The 7,356-nt window shown below is 37.7% G+C and overlaps 1 long non-coding RNA gene across 1 annotated transcript; it reads right to left on the reverse strand.

Annotated features, from left to right (window-relative positions):
- Positions 1–5,191: 5,191 nt before the first annotated feature.
- On the reverse strand, positions 5,192–6,834 carry LOC122070578. The gene is made up of 2 exons (XR_006137855.1): positions 5,486–6,834; positions 5,192–5,380 (listed from the first exon to the last, which is right to left on the reverse strand). It is a non-coding gene; the product is annotated as an uncharacterized LOC122070578 (long non-coding RNA).
- Between the last annotated feature and the right edge of the window lie 522 nt (positions 6,835–7,356).

The raw sequence follows: 7,356 nt of genomic DNA on the forward strand, positions 1-7,356 counted from the left end.
AAACACAATACTAATTTGTAAAATGAAAATAAATGTTCCTTGGTCGTGCGGCTGCTGTGCCTAGACACAGGGCAATGAAATGAAGCCCCCACCCCTGTTAAATCCTAAAAAACTACCCTTGTTTTTGTCCAAATACCCCTTTATTAGCTTGAGTTGGCACAGGGCTCATGCAGCCAAGGAGCTTTCTTTTCCCCTATTAACAATACATCTCTTTCTGACGAGTAAAACAAAACATATTTTGCATCTAATGAACGCATAATGAACTATATACCTCTTAGAAGATAGTTTTAATACCAAAAGAAAAGGGATAATTTTTTCCCTCGTCGTGCAGTGATGATTGAAAGGACAAGACTCCTGCACTCCTGCCCCAAACACCCCCCCACCTCTTTCCCTCTCGCCAGATGGGCTTTCAGTTCACCATGGCTTTCAGAAAACTCGATCCAAAAGAAAAAAAAAAAAATAATAATAATAATAATAATAATATACATACCACGTGGGAGGATGGGTAACCGTTTTATTGAGTTCCCCAAGCTTATGAAAAAAATTGGTTTTGAAGGGCCATCATATGCTTAGCTCATTAACCTTTTAATGGGCTCATCTCATGTAAGTAGGGCAAACACATTGGAATGGGTTTGGCCCCAAAACTCAAAGCCCACAATGCAGTCCATTGCATAATTAGACGTTGAAGGGCCTTGAGGCCTCATGCCCATGCTTGCATCCCAAACTATTAAGGAAAAGGTCTTACTGCTTGTCAGAGGGTATAGGGGAAAAATATATATATATATATATATATATATATTTTCTCATCAGCTGCTGTTATATTTGTGGATATATTTTATAAAAGACTTCAAAGTTTTAAATAAATAGGGGAAGTGCCTTAAAAGTGAATTTAATTTTTAAATTGAGAAAAATACATAATGCGACTAAATTCCATTATAATAACACACATTCTTATATATTTATGAAACTTTAAACATACATTTTAACCACTTTCTGCGCTTAATAAATTGAAATTTGACCTATTAGATAAGTGTTCTTTTATCACATGGAGCCACCTACTTTCATTCATATGCACCACATGCCAAATGGTGACAAAATCAAGGTGTCCCAATGTAGACATGTAGATTTTTTTTATTGAATCAACTTCAAATGCGTGGTTCCTTTCCATAGTTGAAGGGGAAAAATCTTCCAAGTGGCAAGTCAAGTGTGGGCATTACGACCCAAATATTATTGATAAATAAATTACAAACTCCCTGATCCTGTAGAGGCATTATTTTTCTCTGTATATATATATATATATATATATATATCTCAATTGGTATCCTCACTAAATCAAGAATTTGTAAGAAGGCAAACCAAGAAAATGGATGAAGTGATCAAGCAAGAACCTCAATGGATGATCTTAAAGTCAAGCTCAATCAACCAAAATCATGTAGAGTTGAAGCTCTATAAATGAAGAACAAACTTCAGGGCAGCTCTTCATGAAGACCAAGCGCCTCAGATGGAAGATTGGCAATGGACAACATCAAGGGTGTTATACTCTACATCAGTGCAAAACTTAGGAATCCTACGTTTACATTTGCGTATCTTTGAAATCTTGAGCGTACGTAAAGATCCTCATTTAGCTCTTAATCCCAAGGACATGTATAGTTTTAAGTCACCCAAACTTTACTAAATTGTTTTGACCTTTAATTAAAGACTTTACCTATGTATATAACCAAGTTGGAACTTATGAACCTTAAACTGGTGAGTTCGATTAGTTATTGATATATATACCATCATTACGCCAACCAATGACATCTGTGGTTGGTACTTGTACCCCGAGCACATCAATGTTATGTCTAGGGACAACCAACGACTTAAACTTCAACCTATATCAAAAGGAGATTTGTGCTAACATGATGCCTAGCTCCCTTTCCTTTCTTTCTTTCTTTCTTTCTTTCTTTTTTTTTTTTTTTTTAAATGTATTTAAGAGACGTTGAAGTGGATTTTATGAGGCCTTGTTATCACTTCATTGGTATATTTTTCTTAGAATTTTAGAGTTTTATTGAGAATCAGAGTCATTGATTCTGTAATAATTTCATGATAAGAGTTACTGAGAGATAGGGTGTCTCCAAAGGGTTCATTATATAGGTGATTGAAAGTAAGAGTGTCAAAAAATCACGGCCAACCTGAGCCCACCCTGAACCAGAACAAGGCCTGGGAACTTTTTAACCCATACAGCAGGGTTAAGCTGGGATTTTGAAGCCTGAGACCGGACTAGGCTGGGCCAGGCAGAGGCATTGAGTCTAGCCCGGCCTGACCCAACCCAACCCTACCCTAACCTACCCTATATACATTATATCTATCTCAGCTTTTGTGTACAAAATTATATATCACTACTAAACAGTAAATTCATTATAATTCATACTAACCTCAATAGGGTGTCAATTACAGTCCAAGACCGGTAGGCCCGACTGAGCCCAACCATTTAAAACCTAAACCGGCCTGGATCGGCCTGATTATTAAAGGTGTTGAGTTGCACCTCGACATATTTGTTAATAGGTAGTTCTCAATGCAAGAGTGCTATCCGACCAAGACTGATTGATTAATAGCTTGACTCAGCCTTACATGTTTGAGGCCCATTTATAGCCCGCTTAGTGCTCGCTTAGAGCCCTGTTTACTTAGTTTGACATGTTGAATGATTATTCAAAGCCTAATTATAGCCTATTTAGAGCCCGTTTAGAAAGAAATGTGTCATTAACCCATTTAAAGCCCGACTAAGGCCAGTTTAGTCTGATTAATTATCGATAGTCCGATTAAAGACCGCTACCCGATCGGCCGTTTATAAATGGAACACCGATCCTCTTACGGGCCAGACACAGTGCAAGGTCCTAAAGTGAGGAAGCCCAATTAGGCATGACTAAAACCAGCCTGATCTGACCGATTGACACTCCTAACCCACACTATCATACTTATATTTTGTTAATTCACTATTATACACAACCCACCCTCAGTTTGATTTATGATGTTAGCTTATTTACTTCCCACTTTTTTATTCATGTCAAACCCTTTATTAATTTCTCATACTGATAGAGAGTCAATCAGGGCAAATCCAACCCAGTCCAGCCCAATCACGGTCAATCAGGGTCAGGTTGGGTTGGGCTGAGCCCGACAGGGTTATTCCTGGGCTGGGATATGTTATTAGCCTAATCTAGGGCTGGACAGTGTTAAGAGAACTTAAGGTTGGGTTGGGGTTTTAGAAAACCCTACCCATTGACATCCTTAATTGAAAGGTTTGATTATTACCATTAGGAAAGTAATCAGAAACACCTGATTGTTGTCATTTTGAAAACCAATTATGTGAAGGTTTAATCACTACCATTGGAAAGTGATCATTTTTTTTCTTTTTTTAAAGAAAAGCACTGGTCACTTATAACTTACCTTGTCCAATTTGGGTTTGAACATGGTCTGGTTATATGGAATCCTAATTAATTATTAAATTAATTAAAAAAAATTAAAAAATCAAAACTCCCAAACTATAAATCTAGATTAGATGATTTCAAAGGTGTTGAAAAGCTTATTTCAAGTACTTGTTAATGGAATGAAGCGTAGAGAGAAATAACCATTTCAGCCGTGGATCCCACAAAGCCAATATGAAATCTTTCTAAATGGATGTTCAAATGAACTCATTTTAAGCCTTTTTTTTTTTTTTTAATATAATAATATTATTTATAAAAATCATTTATTTTGACAATTTGGGTGGTTCTAAAGCCACTAAACCACTTTTGATCTTGTCAACTTTCAAGGGTATTTTGGTCTTTTTCTAAAACATTTCTGATATTACATGAAGTCTCTTGAATCATAAATTGGATTTTCTTTTTCACCGCTCCAAAGCACTTAGTCATCATTGTGCACGCCTCCAGAGCGACAAAATAAGGTGTCTACAATCACATAATTGAAGTAGGACTTCAAATTTGCATGTGGATAATACAAGGGAATCCTCTACTTATCTAATGATCATGATCGACCCAGTCAGAATGTCACACTAGAAAGATTGTGAGTTATCTTGCTAATTTGAGTGCAAATTTTTTGGAGACCAACTTTGTAAATGATGTTCTACTGTTCTTCTATCAGTGATGTGATGAGAAAACTGACGGCCTTGGGCCAGCCCAATTTGGCTTGGATCCAAACACTACTAACTCGATATGGTGTTTCTTCCTTTATCCCACCAAAATATAAGGGGAAAAGAAACGCTACCTGGTCACGTGGCTTCTGCAGAAAGGGGGGGGGGGTGTGAAATTGTGGGCACATTCATGTGAAATTCAAAAAACCCACAACATGTTGATGAACTTGTGAGCCTCCTCATTGGCCCCGTATTGATGTAGAGACCATGTGACCAAGTAGCATTCTTCCCAAATTATACTATGGCTACGTTTGTTGGGTTGATAATGTATTCCAAGAAATCATACCAAACATAGCCTTAAACATCTAGACTAACTATTTATTCAATTTATATTTGTCATTTCATCTTCTCAGTGTCAACTTTTTGTGGGCCCTTAGCACCCCACCAACTAAAGATCTCAACTCTAAATCATGGTTAAAGAGAATGAATTATCTAGCCATACTTCGAAAAGCATTTGAAATTGTATTGGAGGCTTCCTGAAATTAAGGTTGTATGTGTGTGTGTTGGATCCATCTCTTCTTTATATGAGATTCGGTAAGGTTGTATGTGTGTGTGTTGGATCCCACTCTTCTTTATATGAGATTCGGGTCAACAGATGATGCTTGATGACTGCTTAAGAACAGATGTTTTTGGGTTTCAGCATGTAATTCCAGGTTCAAAGAGTCAAGAATCTCAAGAGTCTGATGATGTAGTTGAAACCAAACTCTGGAGAGGCCCATTTAAGGCCTAATGCTGGTTGGGGCTGATTGGAGTCTTATTTCTCGTGAGGGGTATGCAAGTAAGCAAGTTGCAAATGGGTCAAGGCTCTGCTGAAACCCAGCCCTGGTTGAGCCAAGCCCCTTCCAGCCTGAGACAAGCTTATGTAAGCTGGCCTTGCAAATTATGATTCTGTCAAAGCTTATGGGGAATGAACATGGAAGGAAACTCTATATATGTTTGCTAACAGGGCAAGCTGTGGTGGAAAAATATAACCATCTGCAATATGGAGAATGAACATGGAAGGAAACTCTATATATGAAAGGCAAATTACACAAAATCAATGAGAAAAGGGGATTTTCTCTGCTTTTTTATTGAAGTGGTACTTGATACATAAAAGAATAAAGAACTTGGGAAGGGAAGCAGCAGATTAATCTATGAGACAAGAATCGACTGACGAACAAATTTTTTACAATAGGACTCTACTCAACTCCTCTGCTTTTCATGCAGATAGGCTCCCTGCCAAAGACACAAAAAATAAACGGCTGAGAACCCAAGAATCCGACTGTGCCAGACCTTAATTTGAGGCCTGCACAAAGAATGCCTCCTTTCTTCTAAACTCACCTGTTAAATGTTGTTGCTGCTCCCAGAGTCAAATCAATTTTAGCTTTACGTATTGTTAGAACCGAATTAGAGAGAAATCACATTAGGAAAGTCAGGTCAGGCACTAGAAGATGCTCCAGATGCAAATCCGCCAGATTTCCAACTTCTTGATCCAGGCTGCTCACCCCTATTAGGAAATAATGGACCTCTGACTTTGAGCTGCTTTGGCCCTATCTCGATATGTGGGGGTTCCCTCATGGTCTTTCTCACATCAACTGGGAAATTGTTCCTTCTGTTATGTTCTCTTGATTTCATTCTCTCAAGGTCATCCCTGTCAAGCATTTTCAAGCCTGCCGATGATTGCCTGAACTTGAAGGGCATGGGAGCAGTGGTTCCACCAAAAAACCTTTCTTTAGGTGTGTCACATGAAGTTTCCTTAGAATTAGCACGGGGGCTACAATGTCGGTCAGGCTTATGGTTTGTACAGCTGTCAGCTGGTGATCGCATTAATTTCCCTTTAGGATGGACTTTCTTTAGCCGTTTGAGCCCCTGCAAGATAGGAATATTCTATTAATCAAACTCATTCCTTACTATCAAAATAAAAGCAAATAGATAAATTGAAGGCCCTATATTTGGATCCAAGAAAACAAAAACTAAAGTCAACAATTTAGGTAACCAGTATTTGATGGTAATGTAGTAATAATTTAGAGTAAACATGACATATAAAAAGACCTATAGAAGGATCCAAATATAGTGTTCCCAGATTTCTGGTGGGAACACGTAAACCTCAAGCTCGTTCTTGTACACGTCTAGAGCTTTCTGGCTGGACCTGTATGGCATCGGTGACTCATTCCATTTTGAGATGGCTTTCAATTTTATGAATAAGAAACAAAAGGTTCAAGCCATTGCTTCAAACTACTGAACAGTGAGAATATAATTAATCTCACCCAACCATATGTGGAAAAAAAAAAAGGAATGAAATCATTCCAAGTGTTCCAAGCACTAAGCCAGAGGGCAATAGTAAGCCATAAAAATTGTGATTTAATTGTTTCATGCTATCAGTTTCCAAATCCCTAAATCATCCTCAAAATCAGCAGAAAGAAGTACCCCTAAACTTTCTTTATATTCCTCTAAAAATCAGCTCATAGAAGGACATCACAACAGAAACTTCTAAATTTGAAATACAACTAAACTATCTACATAAAAGACCAATCCAGGTGAGCACCTTCCACTCAATACAGGGGACCATGGAGACAATTAGTCCATGCATAACATATCTATGAGAGACAAAGCCAGGCTTGGGCAAACAACACACTTTACTAACCGGCATCTCATCAAGTGGCATGATTTTTTGTCATAAGGAAACTCCCCTCCCCCCACCCCACCCCCGGTAAATAGAAAAAAAAGAAAAGAAGAAACACTAGGTGGCGATTAATAGTTGGAGATGTATGTGGCGTGGACCCCCAGAGAATGAAACAAAAGGTCTAGCGCTGAAAAATCCAGTCATCTAATTCTCCAAAATGGCAGTCAATTCAGAAATCGTTTGTCGAATACTATAGACCAATGTCAGAAGTTTTTCTGCTAACTTCAGAATATATTTCCTAAAATTGGCCTGAAAAACATATTAGTCACAACAAAAAAGGAAAATCAGGAAGGAAGCTTCTATTTCATGAACAACATATTAGTCACAACAAAAAAGGAAAATCAGGTAGGAAGCTTCTATTTCATGAACTGAAAAGGCTGAGGATCAAAACTCAAGATTTTTGGCCCTATGCCAAGACTAAAGCTTCTAATGCAGCAGAATCTTTACAATGTTTTACAACATTGAAAAAAAAAAGCATAATTCATTTTATCCTATGCACCTACTTAATTCCAAATTTCCAATATTTTAA

Source organism: Macadamia integrifolia, unplaced genomic scaffold, assembly GCF_013358625.1.
Source record: "Macadamia integrifolia cultivar HAES 741 unplaced genomic scaffold, SCU_Mint_v3 scaffold949, whole genome shotgun sequence".
Taxonomy (NCBI): domain Eukaryota; kingdom Viridiplantae; phylum Streptophyta; class Magnoliopsida; order Proteales; family Proteaceae; genus Macadamia; species Macadamia integrifolia.